Consider the following 20,284-nt stretch of genomic DNA (forward strand, 5'->3'; position numbering starts at 1 on the left):
TAAACTTGGACTGTAAATAAAATGTAAATAAATGAGAAGTTTTGTCTTGGCAACTAACTGACATAAAATAAGTTGTAGATCTAAAACTGAAATGAAAAATAAGGCAAATTAATAATAAAAATAAAAAAACCACATACAAAATGACTAAAATCTACTTAATCTAGAATTTTACATTTGAACAAAAATTAAATAAAAGCTAATTCAAAATATTATCAAACACTACTGTGGTATATAAATAATACTAAACTAATTGCAATAAACATTGTAATTTTTGTTTATTGGAGTACATTTTACAATAAAAAAAAGTATTATTGAAAAAACTAGTTATTTGCCATTTCTTTGTAATTATTTGTTAAATTTCCTAGTAATTTTTGAAAGAAATTTTCAAATTTACTCAGACTTTCTGTTTTCTGAAATTTTAAAATTCTGCTATACAGAATCCTTCTAATATCAGTATGCAGATTTTGTCAGAAAGCGTGCATTTCCTTTTGTAGTAAAAGCTTTCCTGACATCCTGTAGTAGTAGTAGTAGCTGGATTATTTAGGGAAGACTGTCAGAATGCTATGATGTGGTAAGATGTATTCCCAGACAAACTGCGGTGTGTGTGGGTGTGTCGATATACCGGCAGGACTCACCAGCAAGCATGCGTGTACGCCGATGCCGTCTAGGTCTCTGTGGCTTAGCGGCATTCACGCGTGTCAATCTAAATATGGCATATCCACCAGTGGATGCCGTAGTCACATGACCTCCCAGCTGCCGGCGGTGGGGTGGAAAGTGGAGCGTTAGTTCACATGCAGCCAGCCAGCAGTCCAGATCCATGATTTCATCCTGGATCAGCTGACCTTTGACTCGCTCTGTTGATTGAAGTATTCCATCACAATGAATCGCAGGCTGACTGTTGAACTTTGATCTTCCTGCAAAGTGCATTTGCCACAGTCGCAGGCCTTCAGCTCTGGGCAGCCCGGCCCCATGCATGCAGAAGGTTGAAAGGAACAGAAATTTGTCACGAGACTGTTTGATTTTCACGCCACAGTGACAAGATGCAGTCTGTCAGTTAGAGGGATGATCATATGAGCCACTATCAAATCAAATCAGTGTCAAATGGCATCAGATTGACATGCAGGGAAACACAAGCTATAAAATAATTGGCTGAAAAAAATCACACAGATACAGACGTAACACCTTAATTTTTAAATGCGTAATGTGGGAAGTGTGTTTTACTGGGACACAGTAGCTCTGTCTGTTAGGATTACTGTAACCAAATTAAAGCTAATTAGAAGAAAGCTTGAAAATAATGACCTTGCCCGGCTTGATTAGGGTAGAATGTGAACATGCCTGCTCTCTCTCTACCTTTCATTGGGTTCTGTGCGCGCAGGTCCTTTTTTCAGTCTTGTCTCAAATTACACTGGGAGCAAAGGGCAGGGAGGAAACCAGGTCTGTCTAAATGACATTGCTGCTCACATTCAACAGTAATGTGCTTTTCTCAGGAAGCATATTTACAAAGCTTCAGCTGGAGTTTGTCAAAAAAGCTGGAGTTAGAACTAATAAGCAGCGACTTAAGTCGGAAAATCGCACTGTATGATGTTAGTAGGGCTGTCAATTGATTAATTAATTGCAATGTTTAATTAATCGTTTAATCGATTTTTTTTTTCATGTTTTACTTTTTTAAAGAATTGTTTTAAAATTAAATTTACAGCCCTAATACCCTTTTTTGATATTTTGACTGTTTGCTTGCCTCCGCACACCTGACATTTAATCAAATTAATTCTATATGTTAATTAATTAATTGCATTTTTTCAATTTCTTTTTCAAATTTTATTTTATTTATTTTTTTCTAATTAATTGTTTTAAATGTACAGCCTTGATTTGATTTGTTTTTGTTTTTTGCTTGCATAAAACATTTTTCTACTCTACATGCCTCACATTTAATCACATTAATTGTACACAAATTAATTGCAAATTGTTTTTCTTCAAGGTTTTATAATTTTTTTTAGTATGAATTGTTTTAAAATTAAATTTATTGCCCCAATATCCGTTTTTGAATTTTGTATAGTTTTTTGCTTGCCTAAAACATTTAGTATCTTCTCCACATGCCTCACATTTAATCAAGTTAATTCCATTACTAAGTAATTGCGATTTTTTTTTTCATGTTTTTTTTTTTTTTTTTTTAGAATTAGATGTTTTACTGCCCTAAAAACTTTGTGTATGTATTTTTTTGTGCTTGCCTAAAACATTTAGTGTTTCCACATGCCTCACCCTTAATCAAGTTAATACAATACAATTTACAACCCTAATAACTTTTTTGCATAATTTTTTTTTCATTCTTCTCCACATGCCTCACATTTATCCAAATTAACTTATTTATATGCTAATCAACTGCAAATTGTTTTAAAATGTGTTTTGTTTTCTTTCTTTTTTATTTATTAGAATTGTTTTAAAATTTAATTTATAGCCGTAATACCCTTTTTCATTTTTGTAAAAGTTTTGTTCTTGCCTAAAACATTTTGTATTTACTTCTCCAAATGCCTCGCATTTAAAGCAAAGCAAAAATAATTTCAGTAATTGTTTCTTGTACTCCTGAAACGATACTGAATGTAAGTTTAGGAGCGTGTTGCCAGGGTAACAGCGGGTAGACGGGCCTGAGGCCTCACAATGACGGATGAGCTGAGTTATAATGGCTTGGTTCATTCCACTCACCGCTTTCTCTCACAGACATACCGTCCTTGCACAGAGTCTGACCCAGGATTGCTACACACATCTCTCTCAACTCCCCACTTCTGCCTAATGAGCCTGCTGTGTGTCCATGATGGCTCTCAGACTGTTCAAAATGTGCTGTCTCTCAGTTGCATATCGGGTTAGTCTAGATAACTTAGAGTACTTTGGGTTTGTAAAAAATGTTGTGCCTCCTCCTTTTTTTGTTTAACATTTTTTTGAATGTGAACATTTTAGGCCCCAATATGCTCATTGTTGCAGGGTTAAGTTACCCAAAAATGAAAATTCTCTCATTAATTACTCACCCTCTTGTCGTTCCAAACCACTAAGACCTTCGTTCATCTTCGGAACACAAATTAAGATATTTTTGATGAAATCTGAGCGCTCTCTGACCCTGCATAGACGGCAAGGATATTAACACGATCAAGGCACAGAAACGTACTAAGGACATCGGTAAAATAGTCCATGTGACATCAGGGGTTCAACCGTAATTTTACAAAGCTACGAGATTACTTTTTGTGCGCAAAGAAAACAATAACAATTTATTCAGCAATTCTTCTCCCCGAGTTACTATCTTATATATTCCTGCACACTTTCCTCTCAATAACAAAATAGACACACAACAAACTTGACAGCGTTGAGAAAACAGCAGTTAAGCAAGCATATGATCATAGCGATGTGGATGTTTGCAGCAGCTCTGCACTTCCTTCCACGTTTATTTATGTAGTACTTTATACAGTAGATTGCTTTAAAGCAAGCAGCTTTACAGCATCAAACATGAAAAATAGTGTCAGTGTTGCTTTCAGTTAGAATTACAACTTCGATTTCTACTATAAAGCAGCTCTCCAGCTTGTTTATGCTTTTACTCGTGTCTGACTCGGACTGAACAGAGTAAATGAACTGGAGAAGTAGTAAGGTGTTTACCAGCTTGAATGTTTATGTATTAAATAAGCTCGAGTGTGTAGTGTATGAGCTGTAGGAATGGATTGAGAAGCACATCGCTAGACCTCAGCTGCGATTACATTTCCTTTTTAATCGAAGAAAGGTTTAAGGGCTGGCAGAAGGAGTGTTACTGATCCGGGCACTGAATACGTCGCTCTGCACTTACAAGCGAGACGCTCTTTCTCTACTCAAGTACGTATTGATTTGACTTTGGCTGGTGACATTATGTTATTGCCACAGATATTTACTGTGAAGGTGGCCTTACACAAACTGGCTCACTGCTAAGATAATGGAGGTCATGTTAGCTCCACAAAGAGCAAGTGTACCATAGCTGAAGGAATATTCCTGGTTGGGTTAAGCTCAAATGATAGCATTTGTAGCATAACATTGATTAAAACAAAAAAATTAAAAATGTACTCATCCCTCGCTTGCTTAAATTAAGATTGTGAGGCACGTACAGTGAAAGTTTGGAGGATGTAAAAGAAGAAATGTGAAGCTTTTGAATTTCATATAAGCATTTACATTAATCGTTTTGTTGAAATTTACATCTTACAATCTGTTTAAATAATTTTTGTTGTTGTTTTAGGGTTTGTGCATTTGCTCTGCTTTGGCAACTAGTTGTGAAACTATATAACTTTATAGTAAAAGTTAGTAAGCCATTTTATTCACACTAAAACCTTGTTTGCATCTTGTGGCTATACTATTGAAACAGTGCTTATTTTAACATTTACAAATCTATTCACTTTGCAAGATGTTTGCATACACTAATTTGTGTCAGTTGAAATGAATCCAGTCCAATTTCAGATTCTGAAAGTTGTTTATTTGAGCCCTAAATGTTGAAATTCAATACACGTATTCATTTACATAAGCATTACATGATGTATTTCAATCAAACATTTCATCAGTTCACATTCAAATTTCTTCAGATTGAGGTCATTCGGATCAATTGAGGTGTTTACATGAAGGCTTTTCAGTCACACTTTATTTTAAGGTCCAATTCTCACCATTAACAAATCATTTGCTGCTTATTAATAGTTAGTAAGGTAGGTCAATTAAGGCATTGGGAGGGATTAGGGATGTAGAATATGGTCATGCAGAATATGTGCTTTATAAACAGTCAATATGTTAATAATAGGCATGCTAATAAGCTACTAGCCACGTTATCACCAGGTCTGACTGGTTGCATGCTGCTGGGAGCTCTTAACCCAATTAATGAACCTGACAAATGAAAGTTAGCAGAAAGATCAGCGCCTTCTTACCAGCACCCTCAGTGAAGCGGATCTCAAGGTCCCCGTGTCATCAGAGGATATCGACTGCAGCTATGTGGAGAGGATGGTGTTCTTTTCACCGCTGTCTGGAGGTCTCTGCACGCTGGAGCCCAGTGTGTGCCTGGCAGCAGACCCAGAGTGTAATCCTTGGCATTGAGTGTGGCCTGGCACCGGTTCAGAAAGCCACAGTTAGAGTGGTGGGGGGGCCTACTTTTAAGAAATGCCAAGTCGAAGGAAGGAAACAATGATCACAGGGCAGGTTAACCCAGGGTGGCCACAAGTTGAGCTTGAGGTTAATGCTGCCAAGAGACGTGGTGCGGCTTCACTTTCGCTTCATTAAAGAGATGTATGCGAGGCTTTCCTGTCCACATTGTAATGTCGGGTCAAGCAGTGGCCAACTACACATTACTGTACTGTGTAAAGAGACCACAGAGACCCCTGCGCAGATTTGAAGCGCTTCAAGATTACTTCCTGTTCTCACTATCAGAGACCCTCAACTGAACTCCACCATTGAGATCCGGTTCTTATTCGTATCTAGTTTTGTTTAAAGGATTAGTTCACTTTTAAAAAAACTTTTGCTGATAATTTACTCACCCCCATGTCATCCAAGATGTCCATGTCTTTCTTTCTTCAGTCGAAAAGAAATTAAGGTTTTTGATGAAAACATTTCTCCATATAATGAACTTCAATGGGGCCCAAACGGTTCAAGGTCAAAATGACAGTTTCAGTGCAGCTTCAAAGGGCTTTAAACGACACCAGACGATGAATAAGGGTGTTATCTAGCGAAACGATTGGCCATTTCAAAAATAAATAAAAAAGTTTAAGTTTTACAAGCACAAATGCTCGCCTTGCTCTGTTCTGGGATGCGCGTTCGTGACGTCACGTAATACGCAATTACGTGGAAAAGGTCACGGTTGACTTAGGCGGAAGTACCGAGTGTTTATTTTGAAGTTAAACCGAACTTTTATTCTGATGGGTTTCAAGGAATACCTTTACAGTTCTGTGTGCATATGATTTGACGCAAGTTTTACTCAAATCAAACGGTAAAATGCTGATGAAGTGACTCTCAGAGCTTCAGTCTGTGTCAAGTAAGCGAAACTGCGGGATATAAAGAGCGGACTGCTCCGTACGCTTTCGAAACGCTCTCGCGGATGTCAAACACTGATCAATCAGCACCACGTCACTTCTAGTCAAACACACCTAGTGCTGCAGGCTTATTGGCTCACTGACGGTGATGAGATTAACCCCTTAGGTATCGAAATTTGGTACCGAACGACAAGACGTTTTTCGATACTCGGTGGTATCGAGGCAATTCGGTCGGTGCCTAAAAAGTATCGATCTCGATACCCAGCCCTACTGATGCTAGTATTTCCTGTCACTGTTTAAGTTCAGAGATGGAGACTGATATCCAGCGGTCTGGATATGAACTCAAAACGAAACAACTGCCATGAATCTTCTATGATTTTTTTATTTTTTCTTAATATCGATATTCCGTTTAGGAGAATCGATACAGTATCGCCAAACAACATATTGCGATACTCACGTGTATCGATATTTTCTTACACCCCTACTATTTAAACGTTTGGGGCCGTAAGACATTTTGATGTTGTTTTTGAAAAGTCTCTTATGCCGGCCAAGGCTGCATTTATTTGATCAAAAATACAATAAAAACAGTAATATTGTGATTGAAATATTATTACAGTTTAAACTGATTTCTATTTGAATATATTTTAAAATGTCATTTATTCATGTGATGAAAAGGGGGGAAAATTGTTGGATGGAAAGGTCAAAAGAACAGCTTTTATTCTAACTGAAAATCTTTAGAAATTGTATAAATTGATCGATTCCATTGCACTCACTGAACGGTGCATTCAGCAAAGCATTTGTCTGACTGATTCAAACCAGTAACATCCGAGTCCTTTTTTTTGAACAACTGATTAAAAGAACTGGTGTCATTTGTTTGTGAATCAGAACATGCTGTATGTTTGTTTGTTTTTTCCTGCAACTCAAACTTTTATTTGTCTCATCCAATCTCAATATAGACTAAGACTACGAACTTGCATTAACATTTTCATTTAACCGGTACTTCACCCACCTTTTAGTCATGACAGTCATCTTATTTTTTTGTTAACAATCAGCTTTCAAATGTTGGATTAATTTGCAACTAGATTTAATTTCTCATCTTCATTGCTTGTTCTGCACTTCTTCATAATCATCATTCATTATTAAGCACTGATATGCTTCAGTCTGCTTCATCTAAACATCTCCAAATCGAAAGGCGATAAAGACTGATTTTGTTTATCTATTCTGCATCTGCGTGAAACGGACTCCACTTGAACAGTTTGGATTATTTGGATTCTTCAAAGACCTGTCGTTGAATGACGACTCTAATGTGGTCTTCAACCGCTGACAGATACCTCAATAAACACTTGCCATTCTTTCGGTTCCTACCCTAAACGGTCAATGATGAAAGAACCATAGTTCTCTCATATACAATCGCCCCCAGGTTGCGTTTTTCTGTGTTGAAAGAAGGGTCCAGCAGATCCTCCAGATGGCATAGGCCTCTTTCTCCCACAGAGCCTTTCCTGCTGTAAAATCGACTGGGTCTACTATCCATCGGCCAGCTCCGCAAACTGGGCCACAGATCTAATTGCTCTTTCATGCAGTGCGAATTCAGGGGGGAAAAGACTTCTGCGGATGCTTGCCTGCAGCATGCAGGAATGAACATGGTGGCAAAGATACAGCTTCCGCTTGCAAAACAAAAATGCAGCACTAGCAGAAGAACTCATCTTTACAAAAAACAGACAAAATGCATCGCTTGCTAAAGACCTGACACGGCTGTCCGCACCATCCGGAAAGTGCAAGGCAATGGCAAAGTCATCGACAGCAAAACGACTGGGGTAAAAAAAAAAAAAAAAAGCAAAAGCCTGTTCATTGCAGTGTTAGCAATTGAGTTGTGTTCTTCCAGTTTCTTCTCCTTGATCGACTCTCTAATTCATTGTCGGCGGCAGTAAACGACAGAACGGTTTTATGTTTAAACCAATACCTGGTGCTCTTATTAGTAAACGGCCTTAACTGAATCAATCGCTACTTCAAATTAGTGTATCAGAAGCAGTAAAGGGGGGCAGTCGTGTCCTAATGGATAGAGAGTTGGACTTGTAACCTGAAGGTCGTGGGTTCGAGTCTCATGTCCGGCAGGGATTGTAGGTGGGGGGAGTGAATAACCAACACTCTCTCCACCCTCAATACCACGACTGAGGTGTGACCCTTGAGCAAGGCACCGCTCCCCGGGCGCCGCAGCATTGGCTGCCCACTGCTCCGGGTGTGTGTTCACTGCTGTGTGTGTGCACTTGGATGGGTTAAATGCAGAGCACAAATTCCAAGTATGGGTCACCATACTTGGCCACACACCACTTCCCTTCCCTTCCCTAAAGTTATCCATAATTCTCTCTTTAACGCAAGAGCGTTAGACAGAAGACTTGGCAGCTGCTATCACTGGAGGTTGCTAAGCAGCTTGATTCATTCTCCAGCCAGCTTGTCTGTCGTCAAAATACATTGCATTGGCTGTCATTTGTCTGCTACAAAACACGTGCACACCTTCGTGCCTTGATGCTATTTCTGTGCGCATACGGGCAAAGAATACAGAAGTCCTTATTCTGATTGAGCGTTGGCTCTTTCTAAGGAAATTTTTGTAGACAATTCACAAAGGTAACATCCTGATGTTTACATTACGCTGGCTGCTTTTAGCTTTGGGTCGTCTGTATACAGAAGTTAATTTACTCCTGCACTAAAGATAACTACTGGTCATAGGAAAGAGAAAGAGACTGTAAGCAGCCCTTAAAGCCTCTATAATCAGTCTCCATCTGTCTGTTACAGATATCTGTGGCTTTGGCACCTGGAATTGTGGGTTGTCAAAACAAATCCTCTCATGTAACACCTGAGGAGACAATTACACATACGCACCCACGTACCGTGCAGGCGGCGGAGGGAACGATTGTCTTTGCATCTTAAACAGTTAACAATTAGTATTGAGGAGATTTAATGTTTGCTGAGCATATTTTAGGGTGTTAATTGCTGTTCGCAACACGTTTTACTTTAGGGATGCACAATACTAGTTCTAGTTAATTAGCTGGTAATTATTTTAATGTACACTACAAAATTATAATAATAATTAGAATACAGTAATGTGCGTCACAACATTATAATACAATGTATTTGCCTTCACCTAATGCTCACTTATTAATCTTTAAAATGCTAATAATTTAAAAACACCATTAAATGTAATCTTTAGCAAATCTCTTAGTGCATATCCATTTTTCATACTTCATATTACTTGCTAAAGATAGCATTTAACAGTGTTATTAAATTATTAGCATTTTAAATATTAACTTTTAAGTGAGAATTAAATGAAGCAAAAAGTATCTAAATGTAAAAAAAAAAAAAAGCAGGATTCTATTTTATTATCAGGAATTGATTGGGTAGTGAAAAATTGGTGTTATTTTTATTTAGAATGCACAAGTTCGTTTCAATCCACAATTTCCAAGTGTTTTATACTTTTCAAGGCAAGATTCATGTATTTGTCTTGTGACACTTGTGAGACGTAAAACAGTTCGGCAAAAGAAGCGTAAGTTTATGATTTGGTTAGAATCAATCCAGCCATTCAAAATTATGCTGTAACGCATTCATTTTATTGACTCCACAGAGTAAGTTGTAGAGTAGCCTGTTTAAGTCTATCATAATCTTTCTTTTTTTTTCTTTTCTCTGGACCTGGTGCTGATGTTTTCTTTGACTCTCAAGCAGAAAATTTCATTGCAAACTGTCATCTGCAACAATGCATGCTTAGTCTTTACAGCCCAGTAAGTTACTCTGTTTATTTTTGTTTCTAAAGTCATCTTACATTAAATGGCCTGGAGTTGCAATCATGACATTATGGTTTATTTTAAAAGCCTTAAACTTGAGTGGCCAAAGCACTAATTTTGGATAATCATGGTATTTGACAACCGGAAGCTGTAATGCAATTTTACAGCCTTGATGTTGACTGGCAGAGCGACGTGTGCCGTGTCCACAGAGTTTTCCACTGCAGCCTTTTACTTTTTCCCTGTCTTGTCCAATTACATGTCCTCCTGGAAAATCAGCAGTATATCTAATCAGGTAATGCAGGATTGTAGTTGCAGGATTTGCCTTCTTGCAACTGAGAATGTTTATTTAATTGGGCAGAAAAGCCTTGTCTTCAATCCAAGACAACATCAGAGCATCAGGTCCTCGGTCGTTTCCAAGGGGTCAAGTTTTGGCTGGTTAGCATAATCCTACTTGGTCTATACATTATAAAATATATATTTTATGCTAGTCAAGGCTGTATTTTCTTTTCTTTTCTTTTAAATTCAATAAAAACAGTAATATTGTAGCAATAGTATTAAAATTAATAAATAAAATGAATTCTGAATTTTCAACAGCCATTACGCTATAGACTTCATTGTCACATGATCCTTTGTAAATTATTATAATATGCTGATTTGCTGCTCAATTATTATTATTATTATTATTATCGGTGCTCAATAGGTGGTCTGTAAATCTTTTCTAACATTGTTAATGTCTATACTGTGACTTTATATATAATTAATGCTCCCTTGTTGAATAAAAGTCTTATCTTTTTTTTTTTTATCTATCTTACTCCAATCTTTTGAATGGTAGTGTATCACAAACACAACCATTCAACGTTTCAAACATTGATGATAATTAGTTTCAAATCAGCTTATTAGATTGCTTTCTGAAGGATCATGTGGTACTGAAGACTGGAGTAATGATGCTGAAATAAATTACATATTAAAATATATTAAAAGATAAAAGTTATTTTAAATTATTAATTGTATTTCACAATATTACTGTGCGTACCGTATTTTTTATAAAATATATATAGCCTTGGTTAGCATTAAGATGCTTCTTTCAAAAACTTTTATGAAAATCTTGCCACCCATTTCTGAGTCACTGAAATGTTAAATGAAGCAGTTAGATTTACAGTACTCCCAGTCTCAATTTAGAAAAACCCAAAGCCACCTTAGTAAGTCTGGCCATTGTGGAGATGGCACATATCCAAAAAAGGCTAAGCGTGGGCTCCCAGCTGCAGAGAAGAGAGAATGGTAGTTGCATGTGGAATTGGAGCTGACAACACATTCACTAAACGGAAACCGATCGTTGATATGTGAGGTTTTCATAGAAGCAGAGCAGGAAGAGTGTACCTCTAGAAATAGTCATGCACACAGAGGGACTTTCATGAAAGTGATGGGCCTGATGTCTCAAAAGTAGCATTTGTCATCTGATTCGTTAGGAGAATATTGTACCATGAAATAATTTTACTAGGGATGAACGATGTATCGGTACCATCTGGTATTTAATTCCAATTTGACATTTAGGTTACCTATGTTATTATATACAGTATATTATACATCACTGTTCCAAAGTTGAGCATTAATTTTGGGCGAACTAAACATTTAAATGCAATCTTTACCAAACAATAAAGCAGATATAAAAAAAATTAAATATATACACACACGCGCGCACGCGTGCGCCTATAATATAAAATATATTGCTATTCATAGTCTGCATAACATTTAAAACATTTTTAGTGATTAATTTTAGACAAAATAGTATATATAATTATGCAAAAAGTATGCACTCAATATGCATTATTATAAATTTCATAGGATGCAAAGAGATTTGAAAGAAAATTTCTGTTTTCTGGGCTTGTAGTAATGTTTTGTACATACTCAACTCATGTTAAAATCCTCCAAAATTCACTGAGACGTGGCCAACGGTGCTTTGGTTTGTGACTGTACCTAAGCAACTGAGTGGAGAATGCTGCCTCATGGGATGTCTGCTAATGTTGGGTTTTTCACACTTGTCACAGCTGAAAATGAAAATAATTGTTTGATTGATAGATTTTGTAGTGTTTCTTTGCAGCTACTTTAGTGAAAGTGGCTTTTATACAAATTTTTTTATTTGATTTATTTTTTTAGACCCAAAGTAGTTTTACTGGTTTCCCATTTGTAAGAAATAACTCTCTCTTTACTCCTCAAGAGGTTCATCATGGGTTCAAGCTACCTCAATCAACATACAGAAAAAGGGGATGCATGCTATTATAAATATATTATCGAAATGAGGTGTTGGAAAAGTTTAATTCATGTTTTAGGGAGAAATAATTACCTCTGTGAAATCACCATGCTGTGGAATTTACAGCTTAGTACTGCAATAACTCGAAACATTAACACGCAGATTGGTGGTGCTGAGCAGCACGTTTACTGCTTGATTCATGGCTTTGGCTCAGCAGATAACACTGATTTCTTATGTGACTTAAGATAAGGAACATAAGTCTGCAGAGCAAGAAAACATAGTTTAGTGGCCAATAATTTAGTGATTCTAAATTAAGGCAAGCATTGCTTTTACTATTGCTCATACTTGGGGTTATGGACTCTAGCATGTGGCAGCAAGTGTTGTGCAAATAAAAATTTCTTCAGAAAATGTAAAAGTCTGGTTAAGTGTATATAATTTCATTAGCTCCAGTGGCCTGTACAGTGTGGTGATGTTATTTACTTAGTTGAGGCTTTAAATCTTTGTCTGATTAATACAATCAAGAAATTGATGGATTGCCATTGAAAATGTTGACATGGAATGTTAAATTTGTATTTGGCCTCTGCGTCTGGCCCATTGTGGTCAGTTTTGAGTGAGTAAAAGAATCTGCGCGGCCAATCTAATCTTTAGCCCTTGAGTGGTACGATTAGCTGGCTGCTTTCCCCTGACATAAGCCTTTAGTGACATCCCCACTGAGATGACTTGCACCTGCTTCAGGCCAGGAGGAAACAGAGAGGATCATGGGGGAGAGAGCAGGATCACTTACCCTCAAACACAGGGTTTAGACAATCCCACTCACTTCTAGTCAAAGAGCTGCTAACTGAACTTGACTGAATACGTGAGACGACTTTAGAATAAAATCTGCACTTCTGGACTTTTTTGAGCAGCATTATTTTGTGAATAGCATTTTTTTTTTAAATTCTAGTTCTAGGGGTCCACATAAATTTGTTTTTTTTTTTTTGTGCCAGAACTATCTCTGTTACTCTTAGAATTAAATGGGCCGTTTTTTTGGTACCGTGTCTTTTTAAAGACTTTTATGTAAATGGCATCTTTATGCAAAATGAGTAAAAGCTTGTGGTCTTTGGGTTTGCGCTCGGGTTCAATATAGTATGAACTGTCCCATCCTTCAATAACAGTCCCTTTGCAAAGCCTGCTTTAATTTGTGACGGAATTTTGTGATGGAAGTTTGCCAACGGATTAAATGTAAAATTGACATTTAATTGCACAAAAGTTTGAGTGACACATTCCAGTAGTTAAGATCTGAAATGACAATCGTGACCCTTGTCTAAAATAAACTTGTTTTATTTATAATTATAAATGCTATTATATTTAGTTTTTATTAATATTTCGAATCAGCTTTTCAGTTTCTAAAGTCTGCTCGCAATCTCCTAAACGAGTCGCCAGGAATTCGAATCTTATTCTGTTACCGCTGTACGTCATTTGCATAATGTCCGCCCATGTTCACAGTAAAATTTCTGTGTGGTTAACATCATATTTCATCTTATAATTACCACAAATTTGACACTTACCACTGAGAAACGTTCTGCTCCTGCTCTTGTTGATCAGCCACTTCAACCGTTTCATCATCAGACTCCGGCTCGAATTGGTATGGTACAATCGATACCATGTTTTCTATGTATTGACATGTCTCCAGTCATTCCTTCATGGCAATGGGCGTTTCGTTTCCGACACGCGCTGTACGCGGTAGACCAATCACAAAGAACTGTGCCATCTGACCAATCACAGCAGTGAGGGCTCACGGAAAGGAGGGTTTAGAGAGACTGATTCTTCGAACTGCTTCGCACGAGTCATTTACGAATCATTTAGAAATTAGGTAAAACTTAAATCTTTTTTTTGAGAAAACTAAAGTGTTTTTTGACCTTGGATGCTTGTAAACCTGTTTTAGGAGACTCATATTAGCAACCTTAAAAATGGCATAATAGGGGCACTTTAAAAAAATATTTCTATAAAGCTATAATTTATTTTTAATTCAGTATTAATTTTACTTCAGTTTTTGTTTTAAGTGCGTTGTCTTTTTTTAATTTTGTCATTTAATTTAAAAATATCTTATATAGCTGTAATTTATTTTTATTTCGGTTTTATTTTCAGTAATTTTACTACTTCAGCCTAAAATAAAAAAAAACTCCATTTCAAATTTTCATCTAATATTTATATTTTAGCTTTATTTCACTTCCCAAAAATGAGTTTTAGTTAACAACAGCAACATTGAATTCAAGTTACTTCAGTTGTAAATTTCCAGATTTCTAGAAGGATGTACTGAGCTGTAGGTGCTACACACAGCCAGGAACGCCACAGATTCTTTCCCACAATTTACCATGTTTTGTATCCAGAAATTACCATGTTTTCTTGTAGTACAGCCTACATCTCAAAAGGTAAAGAATAATTAGATTTCTTGTGATATGTCCTGTCCTCTCAGTTTCTAATACATATGCAAGATGTCTCTTTACTCATGTCCATTGGGAAATATGTTTCTAAAGTGACATTATGAAGGAGAATGTGTGTTCAGTCAATCATTTCTTTGCTGTTGTAGTATTAAGCCTCACAGTGGCCAGTGGTTGAGATTATGGGGAATATGGTCTGTGGTGTTAAACATACAACCGTAACACTTACATGAACTTTTGACCCACACTGCAGATGGAGAGAGATAGAGGGTCTAGGGGAAGGGAATGCAGGACGTCCCACTCTATCACAACATGTTCGTTAGAAATAGATCCACAGTGTGTGGTCTGCTGTCTCTGTGTGTCTGTGTGTGTCCAGGCTCTCAGATCTTTCTGGCCCTTTGGTGTGGAGTGTTTGAATAGTAAAGAGCAGCTGTTATGAAACCTGATTAGAAGTTTATCTGCTGTTGTTGTTACTGTTTGATTTTAGTTGAGATGCTACGATCATAAAAAGCTTGTGACTTTTTTGGTATTTGAGAGATGTTTCCACAAAAACAAAAAGGCTTTTTTGGTGTCTATCTGACAGCTGAATCAGCCGCTTGACTGATTTACCATGGTTGAGGGACCCCATAACTGAAGTGACCAATCGGGTTAAGATCTGCTGTGGGCTAGAACAAACATGTGACACAAGAAACGGAGGGAAATTCCTTTGGCCTCAGAAAATACTTTTGTTTTTTACTTCCCCCTGACCAGTGAAAAGATAAATGAAGTCTTTCAGAATGCATCTGATGTGTCTCTCTCTATAGAATTATGATTAATAGTGGTTTGGATATGCTAGATTAATTTTAATGTACTTTTTTTTTTTTTTTTTACGCAGGCCACATTATTTCTCTCACATTTAGATCCCTAAAGCCATTTACACGCTTGTGTAACTATATAGTGAATTTATTATTTTTATGATTATTTATAGAAACACCTGCCCAGTGTTCTTATTATTTAATATACCCATCAGAAACCCAGTGCTAGGTCTTTTGTTCTCCCTTTGTGTTGTCAGATTGTGTATATGGTGTTGTAGTAGGGCGGCTGCTGTGAAACTACATGTAGCAATATCTGGTCAGCACATGGCATCATGTGACAGCGCTGCGGATGGCCCTCCCCTCAGGTATTTTTTCACAAGCTCCCAGGAGAGCTTCTGCATAAGTCAACAACCCCTTTAAAGGCATTTACTCACAATGGGATAATTCTGGCTGTTTCTACATGTGCTTTCAACATTGTTGAATGATACTTACTGCGGCAAGTAATTTTTTTTTTTCTTCTCAGAGGCTAATTCTGGGATCGGGGAGATGATTTAAACCCTTTTTTCCACTAATTACTTGCTGAACATAATTAAAAAGGCGTACTTCATGTTACTATCTAATAAGCTTGAAACGATTCCCTTGTGGAACCAGAGGCCCTGAAGACGTGTGTAACACTATTAAATCTTTACCAACCTGATGATGATTGTCATTTTTCTTTCCCTTCTCTTCCTGTTATTTTTTTTTTTCTCTCCAATTTTTGCCCTTTCTAATGATGTTGAGCTCATTTTCCCTTAATAGTCACTTAATAGTCTTCAAAAAAGTTGGTGATGATTGCTTTATGCCATTTTGGAGATTCTGGCACCATTTGGGTTTCTGAAAGTGTTGATGATAAAAAAAAAAATGTAGCCTAAGCAGCAAATCTGCATATTACAATGATTTCTAAAGGAATTGTGAATTATGTGATGGCTGTTGGAAATTAAGCTTTGCCATAATAAATTACATATTAAAATAGAAAATACTTACTTTAAATTATAACGTTTTACAGTATTACTGTTCTTACTGTGTTTTTTGATCCAATAAATGCAGATTGGTTAGCATAAGAGACTTCTTTGCAAGATTTTACGATCAAGTACTTTATATTTTTGCAAAACTTTCTCTTCTCTGGAGCATCTAATGTTATATTTTTCCTATTTTTTTCTTCATTTCATCTCTTGAGCACACTTGATGTGTGCTGATTCAACTGTCCCTTATGTCTCCTCTTGGCGTTCAACTTTCACAAACTTTTTAATGGACGGTATAAGAGTATAAAGAGTATTGTGGGATCATTTTGTTCTTTCCCCTTGACATTATTGAGAAGGCCAGGATGGAGATGGCGGATTAAATCTGATCGCTCTCATATGGTAGTTCACTTAAGCTAATTGCCTGAAAACATGACTGCTCTGGATGGTCTCATTGTGTTTGACTAACTATAGCAGAGCTATCTATCTTCTTTCATTTAAAAAAAAACTTCTTCAGAAGAATGTTAATTTGAAAGGTGCACATATGGCAAACCACTATCAACCACTTGTGAACCGTATCTTATTTTGAAGGCAAACTATTCCCATAGAATTGATGTCCATTACCTGTTCTTATTTCTTTTTGGACAATTTATAAGCAAAGCTTTCTCCATATGGGTCCCAAGGACATAAGCCATGAATGCCACCCAGTCGTTGACCTCTGTGGGTCTTCTCGGTATCACCCGAGCGTGGTTGGTCCTCTTGGAGCTGGTGCCAGCAAGGTGTCGTTATTAAGAATAGCCACACTCTTCCTGACATGTCTGGGACTACTCTGCTGTCTCTTCAGTTGGCTGATAGCTCTCTGATAGAGGACAGCTCAAGTGCTGTGCTCAAAGCTGACAGGGCTGATATCACAAGACGCACAGGGAAGTGATGTCATAGAATCCGATGTCATACAAACCTTAATGTTTACTTCCAGGTCAGCTGATGGTGTGGCCTCAGAGTGTGAATGTTATTTGCACAAAACTCTTTAAAAATGTATATAAGCGGGTGAATCTCAAGAAACTTATCAAGAATATGGCCAGGTCGTATTTCACCCTAAACTCAAAAGTGAAAAAAATATATATTTTGATAACATTCAATACTTTTTATTTTTAAGACCAAAAACAAATGTTTTGCATTGTGAGAGCCTCTATTCTCATAATTTTTTATACTGTAAATCAAGAATAATAAAAATACAAAAGCAACAAATTGGCAAGAAATATTAACATTCCATAAAAGGCTTCCATTGCTCTTTACTATTTATTTATTTATTTATTTTATATATACTGTATATATATATACACGCATGCATGTATACATACCTTGGACATGCTTTTTGAACCTGATTTTTCTGTTTAATTGTTATTGGTTTATAAAATTGACAATAAGTTTTGGAGCTCTTAAATTCGTGTAAAATTACTTCTGTTAAACCAAGTAGCATAGTTGCTCAAAATGGCCTGAGATATATATATATATATATATATATATATATAATCAAATAAAAATTATTAACTAGCATGTCATCTTTATCATCCTTTATAAAAAAAAATACAAAAAACTCTATAAAATTCTATAAAATCAATCAATATTAATAAGGTTTTGATGTGTACTATATTGCATTGCTTGTTTTGAGCTTTGTTTGAGATCTTGACTGGATGGCTCTGCTCTTCCACAGATTGAGAGAAGTGAATAATGCCCAAAGATTTCCACTGGTCCCACTGCTGCAGAAATGCCCTGAGGCTGAGTCTGGACTGAAGCCAAGGTAAGCTTAGCAACCTGTGATGAACACAGTCACTTTCTTTCACACTTTCCCCTATCAAATTGGCGGTTAATTCATGACATTGAAGGCCTACGGTGTGTTTATGAAACTGCATGGTGAGAAGATGAAGAAAACACTCGTATGATATACTGCAAAACAAATGAAAGTGTGAGTTGGTGTGGTTTGTGTGGGAGGCGTGACATCATTTCCTCTCTGTATTTGGTTTGAGCAGCAAAAAAGGAACCTTGTTTTCGGTAGTTTACATCCTTGATTTTTCCTTCTGTCTTTTATCCCTCTAAAACTTTTAGAGACCCAGACTCTCAGCCAAATTAGGGCTAAGAGGTTTTTGCATCAGTAACACTTTATAATCACTTTCATTAAAAACTTTAACAAGTGAAATAAACCCCAAGAAATTACATATACAAATAAAAACTGTAGTATCTTTTGAAAGAAGACGCCGCACGGTTTATTACTTGTTTTACTCTCCACAATGCTTAATCATAAGTAAATATACCGCATTTACAAGTTTTAACTTTTTTTTTTTCTCTTTTTGAACGGAATCCCATGTTTGAAATATTCTGGCACTTGATCTGTAGTTGAGATTCCTATTTATAAAAAAAAGTATTTTTTATATATATATATATATATGGAGAGTTCATTTGCAAAAACCGATAACTTCTGAAATCAAGTTTTTTTTTTTTTGTTTTTTTTTCGCATTCCAAGTAATATCAATCAAGCTGCAGTTGGGTTGTTTTGATTAAGTAATAATAACTAAACAAATACAGGCGATTTACAAAATTAAAGTCCATTGAAAGCAGATAACTCTCAACAGTCGTTTTTTGGTAAAAGCAGATAACTCCACATTTCATGTTTTAGAGTTAAAAAAACACTCAGATGACAATGTAGATGCCTGACAAACGTTGTTGTTGTTGTGATCATAGATTTATGGATGTGATTACACACAATCCCCGGAGCTTTTCCCTCACCATTGTAATGTGCTGCTTTTTCAAGGTTCCCTGAAGAAGATATCACAGGTTCAAGTTTGTCGAAATTCATCCATCCTAGATCACTTTTAGTCCGCTTTGACGAAACTCCTCTCAGCTAGCACGTCTTTTAAAGTGAAAGTAGCCTTGTCACATGACCTGAATACAGAGCGCTGATTCACTAAAATGGACTTATGGCTTCTGTTCAAAAACAACAAGGGCACTTGTCGGCTTCTGCAGGAAAACGTGAACTCACGATGCCTTGAAAGTGGGCAATACCGGCTTTTTTGACAAAATGTGTTTAGGGTTCAGATCGCGCTATATGTGGAGAATATTTTTTATTTATTTTTTTAAAGTGGCATTTATCGGTTTTCGAAAATGAACTCTTCATATATATATATATATATATATATATATATGTTAGAGTAGGGGTGGGCGATATGGGAAAAATATCATATCACGATTTTTTATAGAAATATCACGATTCACGATTTTTATCCCGATTCTTTGTTAAGTTTTACTATTTTGGTTTTACAAGTTGTCTGAGCATTACAGCCAAACTAGAAAGACAAAGATGCATGGCAGATATTTAGGCCAAAGTGGGTGAAGATAAAAAATCTTTGTCATTATTTTATTTTTCTTATTAAAAAATAAGAACAAAGATACACATTACAAATACACATAATATACAAATAAAACAAACAGTGCTTTATTTCCAGGTACAATAGGTGTATTTAGCAGAGCATTCAATGAAATTGAATGAACAAATATAAAAATAAAACACTACATAGACTGATTCCTAAAGCAACTGTATTAAAGTTTTTCAGTCAAGAATAGTGAGTGATTTTTCTCTTTTGCGTTTTGTTGTTTTGTTAACGTTAAATGAATAGTTCCCCCACAAATTAATATTCTGTCATCTGTCTGTCAATTCTGTCATAATGTTGTATTTTTATATCATCATTTACTCAAAAGTTGTTTTAAACCTGAATGAGTTTCTTTCTTCTGCTGAACATAAATGCTATTTTGAAGAAGGTGGAAAACCAAACAGTTGCTGGTCCTCAGTGACTTCCATAGGATTTTTATTTCCTGCTATCAAAGTCAATGTAGACCAGCAACTGTTTGGTTTTCCACTGAGTAAATAATGACAGAAATTCAATTTTAGGGGGAACTATCCCTTTAATGACAGTCGACAGCATGTTTAGTGTCCTGTCCCTTTAAGAGCTGCACGCATCTAATATACAGTACAGACACGCATCCGTTTC

At 36.4% G+C, this 20,284-nt stretch overlaps 1 protein-coding gene across 6 annotated transcripts in view; it reads left to right on the plus strand.

Annotated features, from left to right (window-relative positions):
• Positions 1–20,284, plus strand: part of LOC306863354 (nuclear receptor coactivator 2-like) — a 111,046-nt gene that overhangs the window by 5,573 nt on the left and 85,189 nt on the right. For 5 of the 6 annotated variants that reach the window (XM_079406631.1, XM_079406630.1, XM_079406635.1 and 2 more), the window contains exon 2: positions 17,956–18,042. The exons of the other annotated variant lie outside the window; for it this stretch is intronic. The gene's annotated coding sequence lies outside the window, so the exon portion shown is untranslated. The remainder of the gene's footprint in view (positions 1–17,955; positions 18,043–20,284) is intronic. 6 annotated transcript variants of the gene reach the window in all.

The sequence above is a fragment of the Barbus barbus genome (assembly GCF_936440315.1).
Source record: "Barbus barbus genome assembly, chromosome: 44".
In the NCBI taxonomy this organism is placed as follows: Eukaryota; Metazoa; Chordata; class Actinopteri; order Cypriniformes; family Cyprinidae; genus Barbus; species Barbus barbus.